A 14,289-nucleotide genomic window follows, 5' to 3' on the forward strand; every position below is an offset into this window, starting at 1 on the left:
CGCCCAGGCTGGCCACCAGTGACCTGACGTGGGATACGAACTGGTGGGTGGTGAGTGGAACCACCCCGAAGGGCAACAGTGGACTGTTAGGCCCAGACCCTAACAAGGCGGACCGTAACTGACGGAGCACCGTGATGGGGCACCATTGGTGTGACGTGGGAAAGAAGGACACTGGGACAGGGGGGCCCACCTGGGAGGTCTTGGACGTCTTGAGCAGTAATGTGAACCCTTCGGTGTTCTGGACCAGCTGGCTGACCGTGAGGAACTTGTTACTGCCGGAAGAACAAGTGAACTCCCCGGGCCTCAGAAAGCCGTAAAAGGCTAAATAGATGGCAGATTTGAGTACCAAGCTGGGCAAAACCCCGAAAGGATTGCTGTCCAGGACGTCGGACAGCTTGCGGAAAAGGGGCCCGGTGACCGCTTGCCTACGCCCTTGGCCTTGATGTCCGCATTTACTTAAGCCCTTGAGTGCGGCTTTAACGGCGTGCATGGCGAACACTGATGGTCATTTGGGATGACTAACAGAGAGGAAATGTTGTACACCCGCTAGGTACGACCTCACCGTACTGTGGGAGAGCTTGTGCACTGAGTGGCAGTAGCCAATGAACGCCAGGATGTGGTCTGGAAAACTGGATTCCCCCTGAGGACATTCCCCTTGGAACCTGCAGAACATCTTCCACCCGGTGTGGTATGCTCTGGTCGTGTTGGGCGAGAGAGAATTGCGAATCAGAGCGTGGGCCGTCTCAAGGTGGTCGGTTACTCTAACATTAAGGACTCGTGAGGAGGAACGGTGGCGCCTGTCGCATCTGCCTCTGGCATGATCTGAAAGAAACGGGAAAAGTTAGCCCTCGATAATGCGTCGGCAGCCAAGTTTCGCTCACCTGGCACATGCGCGCTATGAACGTGGAAATGGTGGTGTAGGGAGAGCTGTACTAACCGTCTGAGGAAACACATGACGTGGCTTGATTTTGATGACCCACTGTCTATGATGTCTACCACGGCTGCGTTGTCCGTCACAAACAGGACAGACTGATTCGCCCAAAGACTGCCCCATATGTGAGCAGCTACCACGATGGGGTACAGCTCGAACAGTGCCGAGGTTTGGAGGAACCCTGGGATTAGTTCCACCTCGGCAGGCCATCCGTCTGCAGCCCAGTGAGTGCCAAATATTGCGGCAAACCCTGTGCAGGCCACCGCGTCTGAAAAGACTAAGGGGGACTGACACGACAGCTCGGGAACGAATAGGGACACCCCGTTCCACCGGTCCAGGAAATGGTCCCACATACGGAGATCCGCTAAGGCCTGACTGTCCAGACGCACTGGGCTGTCCTGTTCTGGGGCGGTGCTTAAGAGCGCCAGCAGGCGGGATATGAACTTTCTTCCCTGCGGAATGATGCGCATGGCAAAATTTAACATGCCCAGTAGCGACTGAAGATCAGTCTTAGTGACCACCGATGTGACTGAAAACCTGTGGATCACTTCTCTGACTCTCGTTAGCTTGTCCGCAGGTAACCTGGCTAACATGTGTTGGGAGTCTAACTCGATGCCCAGAAAGGTGATCATGGTGGACGGGCCCTCTACTTTCTTGGAAGAGACTGGTACCCCCAACTGGGAGAAACACCTCAGCAGCTTCCCCAACCCCAGAGGAGTAGCCCCTGGCCTCTCAATCAGTAGGAAGTCATCTAAGTAATGGATGACGAATTCACAGCGAACCTTGTGTACCAGAACCCAGTGAAGGGCCTGAGCCAGCTGATCGAAGAGCCAGGGGCTGCTCTTGGAACCGAAGGTGAGTTTTGTGGCAAAATAATACAGGCCTCTCCACCTGATACCGTGCCATTGCCAGAGTGCTGGCATGATGGGGAGCAATTTAAAGGCGTCCGATATATCGGCTTTGGACAACACGGACCCGGGACCTGTCTTCATGATGATGGCGATGGCCTGGTCTATAGAAGAATACCTCATACCAACTTCTTCCGAAGGAATGAGGGAGTTGAGGCTGGGGACCTGGGAGCCATGTGGGGCAGACAAGTCAATGATGAGTCTCTCCTTCTTACTGAACTTGCCTGTGACGACCCCCACGGGACTGACTCTCCACCGTTGAAAGGGGGGCACTTCGAAAGGACCAATTAAGAACCCTTTGTCTAACTCGGACTCTATGAGTGTGTCTACTGAGCCAGGATTCCTTTCGGCTGACTGAAGGTTCCTACACTCGTATGTGACCTCTGGGGTCGTGATTAACCCCGTGTGGAAACCCTCATGAAACCCTGATACCAGAAACTGCACAAACCCTGGATTGTGATGACCTTGCAATTGTACCTGTAGACGACTAATATTGACCACGCTCATGTAATTCTTCACCGATTTTAATGAGCAAGCTACTCGGGGGTGGGCCCTGAAGCAGTTGGTACAGATATGCAACAAACGGCATTGCCCGAAATTACAAGACGCGTAATTAAAATTGTTGCATATCTGGGCCCTACCTAACTGGATAATGGATCGTCCTAGTTTATCTACCGAATTGGGGGGTCTGAAGATGTCGAGTGGTCCCGCTGAAGAGCCGGAGGTGTATGATGTCGTGCTGACAGCCGACTTATGGCACCACTCTGCTGAGTGGAAGATAGACTGACAGGCAGAACAGGAGGGAGCTTTCAGGCCTGCAAAGTGTCTGCAGAACAACTCTGTGTCCATGACGGACCAGTCTGTGACATGTTGAAATTGGGACAGGGCCGCAGCTGCTTTGGCTGAGAACGAACAGTGGTAATCATAGAACGCGTTCCCACCATACCTATGACCCAATTCTGTGACCCGAAAGAGGTACAGGTCTAGTTCCTCCCTCCTGTCCGGCCTGGCAGTACAAATGACGTCCCTAAAAAGGCTGAAAGCCATGACGAACTCCGGAATGTTCAATTTGCGATTGAGTCGGTGGTCGCGGCTTCTCAGCACCACCGAGACTTCCCCGCAAGCTATGACCTTGTTGTCGGAGAGGTCCCTGGAGGCTATTAGTAGAGAAGCGAGATTGACATCCCTACCCTCTAGGATGTCCTTTCTGATGCTGATGGGGACAAAATGAGACGGAGTCACGTTGGGAACTAGCTGGGCAGTGCGAATGTCTGCTGCGGCAGAGGTGGAGGCGACCGGAGGCTCGGGGGAAGAAACCGATACTGCTGAGTTGTGAGCCTCGACTGACTCTAGTCTAGCCTGTATGGACGTGACGGCCGACGTCAAATTGTTCAGCATGAGGTGTAATTGGGCCAGCGATGTTTGTATCATGGTTGCGGGGGGATCACCGCTGTTGGGCACCAGGGAGTCTTTCCATAGCCGGAATAGCTCCGCTTTTCTGGCAGATGCCGGGAAAGGAACGCCCCGCCTCGTCAGCTCCGCCATCAGCTTGGGAATAGTCCAAGCACGCAGGGATAGTGTACTGCCCCCTTCGGACGTCCCTGCAGCGTTTTCATCCACTGATGCTTCCATAATGTCAGACGCGTGCGACATCACAGCTGTGGAAACAATAACGCAAGGTGACCGACTACCCTGGGCGACCACCAGTGTCCGTGAAGCTGTTTGACAACGTGGTAGAAAAGGTGCACTGTCCCTGTGAAGCACGCACACTAACCCCCGAAAAGCCGTGAAAGAGTGGCCAGGAACCGCCACCCGGAAGTACATGCTAGGAGACCTGACTTACTTACCAACTGAGGAACTCTGCACTGAGAACCCCGCGGATGTTTTTTTAAAAAGGAAAAGGAACAACCTGGACGTAAAACAGTGCATGAGACAACCCCCATGCTAACGATCAATACCTCCCGTCCACTGGTGTGAACCCCCGCTACCTTGTTGTAAGCAAACTCGAGTGAGATCCTAGACTGACTTCAATCGTCGTTTTTTTTTTTTTTTTTTCCAGACCTGGAAAACAAACAACACAAGACCCAGTCAATGCATGGGGTTCACCTGATGGGGCACGAGCTGTGAGCTGAGGGTTTGATCAAGGATGGGAGCGGCATTGATTGACATTGTCCACCCCCTGTCTCTGTCTGTCGATTGTGATGAACCCCTACCTGTCTAGGCGGCACGGCGGCCCGTGCCAGACTTTAGGAGTGTGCGAGGAGCGGGCCATTGCGTCCCCCACCGTGCTCCACTGTAACCACGTGGGGAGCGCGGAGCTCCCTGGCACCGAGGCCCAAGTGGGGGGATACCTTTGAGCAACGGCTCGCGCCTCACGCCACACGACTCGGGTGCCACGTGGAGAGCTAACGCGTGTCCCTGGTAGGGTGCGCAGTGCGGGGGGGCCCCCTCCGTCCGAGGCCTGGCCCGCCCGCCGGCTGAGCACTCCTACCGCGTGGGGAGCAGCGCAGCCCTCAGGCGTGAATCGGCACCGGGAGAGCCCCCAGTGGTGAGGGCCTATCCCTGCCGATGACGGAATGCCGCGTGGGGGGCCTCACCGGTCCCTGGTGGAGTGCTCAGTGCAAGGGTGCCCTCCTGCCGTCTGAGGACCGACCCTCCGCCGGCTGAGCAACTCCACCGCGTGGGGAAACGGCGCTGCCCCCTGGCATGATATGGGATAGGGGGAGGCTTCATGTGACACAGCCTTCCCCCTTACCTATAGATGACGTGCCGCGTGGGAGGCCCACCGCTCCCTGGTGGAGTGCTCAGTGCAGTGGTGCCCCCCATTGTTAGAGGGGCCGACCCACCGCCGGCTGGGCATCTCCACCGTGTGGGGACACGGTGGTGCCCCCTGGCATGGACAGAGACGGGGGGGGGGGGGGAGGAGGAGCGTGTGGCCCTGCCCCATCCCGATTGTGGCAAGAAAGGTCGCATGGCGCCGCCCCGCTCCCCGACAGCGCACTCGTGACAGGGGCGCCTCCCCTCTACTGGGGGCCGGCCCGCCGCTGAAGGGTACGCCCACCACGTGGGGGAGCGGGGCAGCGCGGGCTAGACGTGAGGCGTGGGAGGCGGCCTGAAGAGGTGGGCGGAGGGGGCCTCTCCCGGCCGTGGACCCTGTCCCCCGTGTATGAACCACCGGCATGGCTGACCTGGGCGGCGGAGGAGGGGAGCGCGGTCTCCGTCGGCTCCACGACCTCCGCCGGATAAACGAAGTGTCGCCACCCACGGGCGGGAGGGAACCCTCCTTCGTCGAGGCCCCGCCTCCCGTTGCCAACTGGAGTGAAGAGGTCCGGAGCACGGGGCCCGCTTACCAACGGGGCCGACCGCATCACCGGACGCTACTTGCCTCGCCTGTCTGGTAGGACCGCCAGGTACGAACGCACTCCCGAACTCTGGAACTCTGTACGTCGTACACGTGTGGGAGGGCGCCGGCCGCTGATGTAGGCAGCCAAGCCCCTCCCACAAATACAGGCCAATGAATCGGCCTTACACTTATCCTCCATAACCTTTCTCATTGTAATGTACTTTCAAATTTTTATCACCTTGGCATCTAACTCTTGCATTCATTTCATTATGTTATTTGAGTCTTTTTAGTAAGTTATTAGAAATCTATTCTAGCCTTGAAACTGTTTGGCTATTGAAATTGTAATGATAAACTTGTCCTGTAACTCACTGAAACAGCAAATGAAAGCCAGTAAAGAAAGCAGCCACTACAAATTGTGTTGTAAAGCTTAGTAGCTATGAAGTGGAGTAATGTTTTTCATGTCAGGGGGTGCAACCACCCAGGTCTAGTGGTTGCATTTTCAACTGAATCTTTGTCCTCCGAACATGGATCCTTTGGAAAACTATGGTAGAGCAGATAGTCATTGGCTCTTTTTGCTGGTATTTACTTTTATTAAATCACAGGCTGTTTTTGGCTTGTGGCCTACTAGAAGTCTGGAGTACTCCAATGATGTCAGTATTCCAGCGCAAAAGTCTCAATTCAGTACCTCAAGATACCGACGGACAGCAGGCAGCAGGAAAAATATGTGAGTTTAAGCATATTTTTTTTTTCATTGACCCAAAGGGGGACATTATTTTAATGTGGGGAAATTATTGTGGAGGCATGAATGGGGACATTGTTCTTTTGTAGGGGAATAAAAGGTGACAATATTTTGTTGTGGGTACATTATTATGGTGAAATAAGGGGGTCATTACTGCTATGGGGGGTACAAAAAGAGGCATTGCTTTGCAAGGAGCAGAAAAGAGGGCAGTCTAGACGCTATTACTCTTTAAAGGGGGTTGTCTGTGTTCAGAGCTCCATTTTCACCCCGGCAGCCCCCCTGACTTGAGCATCGGAGTAGTTCATGCTCTGATGCTCTCCTTGCCCTGCATTAAATCACGCACAACAAAAGCATTTTCTTGGAGATCCAGTGACGTAGCGGGGCTCTCCATGGGGCTGCCAGAAAGCCCAGTGACGTCACCAGCACTGATGGGTGGGATTTAGCGCTTAACTAGCCAGTAAAACAGCTAGGACAGAACTAAAGCCCACCATTTAGAGCCTGTGATGTCACCAAACAAACTGCCGGGCGGAAATTTCCACCTGGCAGTGTGTAATATGATAAATAAAAGAGCCCGTGCCCTGCGTGATTTGGCACAGGGCAAGGGAGCGCATCAGAGCATGAGATGCTCCGATGCTATCCTCAGGGGGGCTGCCTGGGTAAAAATAAGGGTATGTCCGGGTTCAGCTCTAAGCCCGGACAACCCCTTTAACCACCTCCGGACCGCCTAACGCACATGTGCGTTCCGGAGGTGGCAGGCTGGCGCACAGTCACGCATATATGCGTCATCTCGCGAGACGCGAGATTTCCTGTGAACGCGCGCACACAGGCGCGCGCGCTCACAGGAACGGAAGGTAAGCGAGTGGATCTCCAGCATGCCAGCGGCGATCGTTCGCTGGCAGGCTGGAGATCCGAATTTTTTAACCCCTAACAGGTATATTAGACGCTGTTTTCATAACAGCGTCTAATATACCTCCTACCTGGTCCTCTGGTGGTCCCTTTTGTTAGGATCGACCACCAGAGGACTCAGGTAGGTCAGTACAGTCGCACCAAACACCACACTACACTACACCCCCCCCGTCACTTATTAACCCCTTATAAACCCCTGATCACCCATGATCACCCCATATAAACTCCCTGATCACCCCCTGTCATTGATCACCGCCCTGTCATTGATCACCCCCCTGTCAGGCTCCGTTCAGACGTCCGTATGATTTTTACGGATCCACGGATACATGGATCGGATCTGCAAAAAGCATACGGACGTCTGAATGGAGCCTTACAGGGGGGTGATCAATGACAGGCGGGTGATCACCCATATACACTCCCTGATCACCCCCTGTCATTGATCACCCCCCTGTCATTGATCACTCCCCTGTAAGGCGCCATTCAGACGTCCGCATGATTTTTACGGATCCATGGATACATGGATCGGATCCACAAAACACATGCGGACGTCTGAATGGAGCCTTACAGGGGGTGATCAATGACAGGGGGTGATCAGGGTAATCAGGGTGATCACCCCCCTGTCACTGATCACCCCCCCTGTAAGGCTCCATTCAGACGTCCGCATGCGTTTTGTGGATCCGATCCATGTATCCATGGATCCGTAAAAAATCATGCGGATGTCTGAATGGAGCCTTACAGGGGGGGTGATCAGTGACAGGGGGGTGATCACCCTGATTACCCTGATCACCCCCTGTCATTGATAACCCCCCTGTAAGGCTCCATTCAGACGTCCGCATGCGTTTTGTGGATTCGATCCATGTATCCATGGATCCGTAAAAAATCATGCGGATGTCTGAATGGAGCCTTACAGGGGGGGTGATCAGTGACAGGGGGGTGATCACCCTGATTACCCTGATCACCCCCTGTCATTGATAACCCCCCTGTAAGGCTCCATTCAGACGTCCGCATGCGTTCTGTGGATCCGATACATGTATCCATGGATCCGTAAAAAATCATGCGGATGTCTGAATGGAGCTTTACAGGGGGGGTGATCAGTGACAGGGGGGTGATCACCCCGATTACCCTGATCACCCCCTGTCATTGATAACCCCCCTGTAAGGCTCCATTCAGACGTCCGCATGCGTTCTGTGGATCCGATACATGTATCCATGGATCCGTAAAAAATCATGCGGATGTCTGAATGGAGCCTTACAGGGGGGGTGATCAGTGACAGGGGGGTGATCACCCTGATTACCCTGATCACCCCCTGTCATTGATAACCCCCCTGTAAGGCTCCATTCAGACATCCGCATGCGTTCTGTGGATCCGATACATGTATCCATGGATCCGTAAAAAATCATGCGGATGTCTGAATGGAGCCTTACAGGGGGGGTGATCAGTGACAGGGTGGTGATCACCCTGATTACCCTGATCACCCCCTGTCATTGATAACCCCCCTGTAAGGCTCCATTCAGACACCCGCATGCGTTCTGTGGATCCGATACATGTATCCATGGATCCGTAAAAAATCATGCGGATGTCTGAATGGAGCCTTACAGGGGGGGTGATCAGTGACAGGGGGGTGATCACCCCGATTACCCTGATCACCCCCTGTCATTGATAACCCCCCTGTAAGGCTCCATTCAGACGTCCGCATGTGTTTTGTGGATCCGATCCATGGATCCATGGATCCGTAAAAAATCATGCGGATGTCTGAATGGAGCCTTACAGGGGGGGTGATCAATGACAGGGGGGTGATCAGGGAGTCTATATGGGTGATCACCCCCCTGTCATTGATCACCCCCCTGTCATTGATCACCCCCCCCCCCCCCCCCCCTGGTAAGGCTCCATTCAGACATTTTTTTTGGCACAAGTTAGCGGAAATTTTTTGTTTGTTTTTGTTTTTGTTTTTTCTTACTAAGTCTCATATTCCACTAACTTGTGTCAAAAAATAAAATCTCACATGGACGCACCATACCCCTCACGGAATCCAAATGCGTAAACATTTTTAGACATTTATATTCCAGACTTCTTCTCACGCTTTAGGGCCCCTAAAAAGCCAGGGCAGTATAAATACCCCACATGTGACCCCATTTCGGAAAGAAGACACCCCAAGGTATTCCGTGAGGGGCATATTGAGTCCATGAAAGATTGAAATTTTTGTCCTAAGTTAGCGGAAAGTGAGACTTTGTGAGAAAAAAACAAAAAAAAATCAATATCCGCTAACTTATGCAAAAAAAAATTCTAGGAACTCGCCATGCCCCTCATTGAATACCTTGGGGTGTCTTCTTTCCAAAGTGGGGTCACATGTGGGGTATTTATACTGCCCTGGCTTTTTAGGGGCCCGAAAGTGTGAGAAGAAGTCTGGGATCCAAATGTCTAAAAATGCCCTCCTAGAAGGAATTTGGGCCCCTTTGCGCATCTAGGCTGCAAAAAAGTGTCACACATGTGGTATTGCCGTACTCAGGAGAAGTTGGGGAATGTGTTTTGGGGTGTCATTTTACATATACCCATGCTGGGTGAGAAAAATATCTTGGTCAAATGCCAACTTTGTATAAAAAAATGGATAAAGTTGTCTTTTGCCAAGATATTTCTCTCACCCAGCATGGGTATATGTAAAATGACACCCCAAAACACATTGCCCAACTTCTCCTGAGTACGGCGATACCAGATGTGTGACACTTTTTTGCAGCCAAGGTGGGCAAAGGGGGACATATTCCAAAGTGCACCTTTCGGATTTCGCAGGCCATTTTTTACAGATTTTGATTGCAAGGTACTTCTTACACATTTGGGCCCCTAAATTGCCAGGGCAGTATAACTACGCCACAAGTGACCCCATTTTGGAAAGAAGACACCCCAAGGTATTCCGTGAGGGGCACGGCGAGTTCCTAGAATTTTTTATTTTTTGTCACAAGTTAGCGGAAAATGATGATTTTTCTTTTTTTTTCTTTTTTCCTTACAGAGTCTCATATTCCACTAACTTGCGACAAAAAATAAAAAATTCTAGGAACTCGCCATGCCCCTCACGGAAAACCTTGGGGTGTCTTCTTTCCAAAATGGGGTCACTTGTGGCGTAGTTATACTGCCCTGGCAATTTAGGGGCCCAAATGTGTGAGAAGAACTTTGCAATCAAAATGTGTAAAAAATGCCCTGCAAAATCCGAAAGGTGCACTTTGGAATATGTGCCCCTTTGCCCACCTTGGCAGCAAAAAAGTGTGACACATCTGGTATCGCCGTACTCAGGAGAAGTTGGGGAATGTGTTTTGGGGTGCCATTTTACATATAACCATGCTGGATGAGAGAAATATCTTGGCAAAAGACAACTTTTCTCATTTTTTTATACAAAGTTGGCATTTGACCAAGATATTTTTCTCACCCAGCATGGGTATATGTAAAATGACACCCCAAAACACATTCCCCAACTTCTCCTGAGTACGGCGATACCAGATGTGTGACACTTTTTTGCTGCCAAGGTGGGCAAAGGGGCACATATTCCAAAGTGCACCTTTTGGATTTCACCGGTCATTTTTTACACATTTTGATTGCAAAGTTCTTCTCACACATTTGGGCCCCTAAATTGCCAGGGCAGTATAACTACGCCACAAGTGACCCCATTTTGGAAAGAAGACACCCCAAGGTATTCCGTGAGGGGCATGGCGAGTTCCTAGAATTTTTTATTTTTTGTCGCAAGTTAGTGGAATATGAGACTTTGTAAGAAAAAAATAAAAATAAAAATCATCATCATTTTCCGCTAACTTGTGACAAAAAATAAAAAGTTCTATGAACTCACTATGCCCATCAGCGAATACCTTAGGGTGTCTACTTTCCGAAATGGGGTCATTTATGGGGTGTTTGTACTGTCTGGGCATTGTAGAACCTCAGGAATCATGACATGTGCTCAGAAAGTCAGAGCTGTTTCAAAAAGCGGAAATTCACATTTTTGTACCATAGTTTGTAAATGCTATAACTTTTACCCAAACCATTTTTTTTTGCCCAAACATTTTTTTTTCATCAAAGACATGTAGAACAATAAATTTGGCGAAAAATTTATATATGGATGTCGTTTTTTTTGCAAAATTTTACAGCTGAAAGTGAAAAATGTCATTTTTTTGCAAAAAAATCGTTACATTTTGATTAATAACAAAAAAAGTAAAAATGTCAGCAGCAATAAAATACCACCAAATGAAAGCTCCATTAGTGAGAAGAAAAGGAGGTAAAATTCATTTGGGTGGTAAGTTGCATGACCGAGCGATAAACGGTGAAAGGAGTGTAGTGCCGAAGTGTAAAAAGTGCTCTGGTCATGAAGGGGGTTTCACCTAGCGGGGCTGAAGTGGTTAATGAGCACTGTGTGTTACAATACTGCTGATAAACTGTTGAAATACAGGGGTCTGAAAGAATGAGCAGAACAAAGAAGTTGGTAAAAAAGTCCTCAGAAGAACAACTTAAAAAATGAATTCAGAGAAGTTAATCCCCCAATGGAGTAGGTTCATATAGCCTGGGAAAAAAGACAAGTTGACAGCTTCCACAAGATTCAACATTGACTAGCTTGGTTAAGGACAAGTAACCCCTTCAAGACCAAACCAGTTTTCACCATAAGGACCAAGCCACATTTTGCAAATCTGCATATTTCACTTTATGTGCTAATGACTCTGAAATACTTTTACTTATCTAAGCAATTCTGAGACTGTTTTCTCATGACACATTGTACTTCCTTTTACTGGTAATTTTGAGTCAATATGCTATAAATTTGGAAAAATGTATTATTTTCTCAATTTGAATTTATCTGCTCTTAAAACAGATAATGATACCACATAAAATAGTATTACAATAATAATATAATCCCTTATGGTCATAAACTGCTGCATGGGCACCTGGCAGGGAGCAGAAGGGAAGGACGCGACAATACATAATTTGTTAAAAGTTGACGACACATAATTAGATTTTTTTTAATTTTTGTTTCTTTTGCAGTAAAAAGCATTTTTGAAAAGAAAAAACCCTTTTTTGAATTGCCATTTTCTAAAAGCCATATTTATTTTCATTTTTAGGGAGGTTGTCTTATGTGGCAGCTCGTTTTTTGCAGGATGTGGTGATGGTTTCATTGGTGCTAATTTGGGGTGCATTGGGGCTGCCATAGCAAACATTGTATCCATGTCACAGCAGCAAAGGGGGCCGATAAAGTCAGAGGGAGCCCCCTCCCTCTATAAACCCTACACGTGCTGCAGTCAGCGGTGACCACAAAATGCAAAGGGTTAATCCACCAGCATTGGTGTTTTCAGCGATGCCAGGAACCCGGCAGGGACCCGGGTGTTGGTAATAGCTGGGCCTGTGCTGCTGATCGGAGGGTGCAGCTCCTGCACCCGCCTGATCACATCACGTACATGCATGTGGGGATACGGCAAGAGACCACATTCCCCCACATACATGTACGTGAAAATGCATAAAGGGGTTAAGGATAAAATAGAAACCTCCAGTGGTAAGAGGAGGGAAAGAGCAGCACAAATTCCTCAAATTTTGAAACAGCAGCAACTAGTGGCCAGTTCATAGAAAAAAAACTGATTCATGACAAAAAGAGGATTGCAATTTTGTTCTTCTCAGCCTTATTCACTTGAATTGTCTAAGCTGCAGTACCAGGCACCTTTGTGGGGCATTTTTTGTATTATTGCTCTGTACTCTTTTGAGCTAAAAATATATTTTTTTAAATTGGTCTTGATTAAAAATATGGAATCCTTTTTGTGTACATAGCTGAGATGCTCTAGTAGCAGTCTCTATTTTCTCTCATTTCTGTCAGTTGGAGAGCTGACAGACTCCTTATCTCTGCTTTTTGACATTATAAACACTTATTATAGCTCATTTTGTATCTTACTAATAAGAATGTGGCTTTAATAAGTGTTTATGACCTCTTAGTAGTTTAGCGATAAAGGTTATTAGATGACCGACACAAAGTGAAAGTCTATTTTCTCAGAAGACAGAGGGTTTAGCTACATGGTTTAGTCTACATGTCTGTGCTTAACCAGATTTGAAATTTGCATGCAGTCCACATTCAGTGCATGTGAGCAATGTTTCTGCAACCCATCCGCACACATAGTAAAGCTTCTGTTTGGATTTCCGACAATTCATATCTCCAACTAATAAAAAGGGTCAAATTGCACATGATAACATCCACAGTAAAAATTTAGAAAAATACATGCTGGTCCTAGCATTAGTGGCAGGACATTCTGTCTAGGGTAACAGCTCATTTCTAGTCAATAATGTGTATATTTCTCATCATGATATCAAGACTTTTTTTTAACCTTTATGAAACCATTATTCTTCATATTTCTAGTACAAAATAAACATGATACATACATCCATATTGATTAATAAGACGTATAGATAAGGCAGATCCATAAATTCCCTTTATTCGGCATGACACCAAATTTTGCAAGGATAATAAGCCTGCATGCAATATTTAGAAAGGTAATTTCTAATAGAATAGTAAACCAGCTGATATTTAGAAAAAAATTGTTTGTCTTTGATTTCTTGCCCTCTATAAATGCATCTAATCCAATCCTATATTATGATAGGCATATTATATAAACACAAAGGTCTTCGCCTCACTAGTGCTCCTAAAACTTTATTCACACATGGACCAACCAGGGCAAGAGGGATGCCATAATGAACAATGACACCGCCACAACAACAACAGAAAAAAGCGTAGATTGTAGTGATGAGCGGCAGGGGTCATATTCGAATTTGCGATATTTCGCGAATATTTTGTAGAATATTCATCAAATATTTGCAAATTCAAATATTCGTTATATTCTACAATTTTTTTTACTCGAAAAATCTGCAAGGTAATGATTGTGTAATATGCAAATTTTCGTAATTCGAATTTTCGGATTCAAATTTTTATTGCAAATTTTTCAACTTACAACTATTAGACAAAGAAGATTACAGCACTATATTAGCTAAATTGCTCTATATTCGTTTTTTTTCGAATATTCGCTATATTGCAATAACTTCGTTTTTTTGAATATTCGTAATATTTTAAAACAAGAATATATAGCAATATAGCGAATATTAAAAAAAAACTAATATAGAGCAAAATTCGCAAACACTACTACTCCTAAAGTCAAGTATATTGCAGCCTTCTTATTGGCCCACAAGCTAGAAGCAAAAAAAATTGAATTAAAAAAAGGGGGAAAAAAATGTGAATATTCGAAATTACGAATATATATAACTAGTCGAAATATTTGCGAATTTTCGAAGTACGTATATTCGAGCTAAAAATTCGAAATTGAATATTTGCGATCAACACTAGTAGATTGTATGGTTCCTAAAGGGGTTATGTCACTTCAGAAAATTACATTTATCGTGTAGAGAAAGTTAATACAAGGCACTTACTAATTTATTGTGATTTTCCATATTACTATCTTGGCTGGCT

Source organism: Bufo gargarizans, chromosome 2 (genome assembly GCF_014858855.1).
Source record: "Bufo gargarizans isolate SCDJY-AF-19 chromosome 2, ASM1485885v1, whole genome shotgun sequence".
In the NCBI taxonomy this organism is placed as follows: domain Eukaryota; kingdom Metazoa; phylum Chordata; class Amphibia; order Anura; family Bufonidae; genus Bufo; species Bufo gargarizans.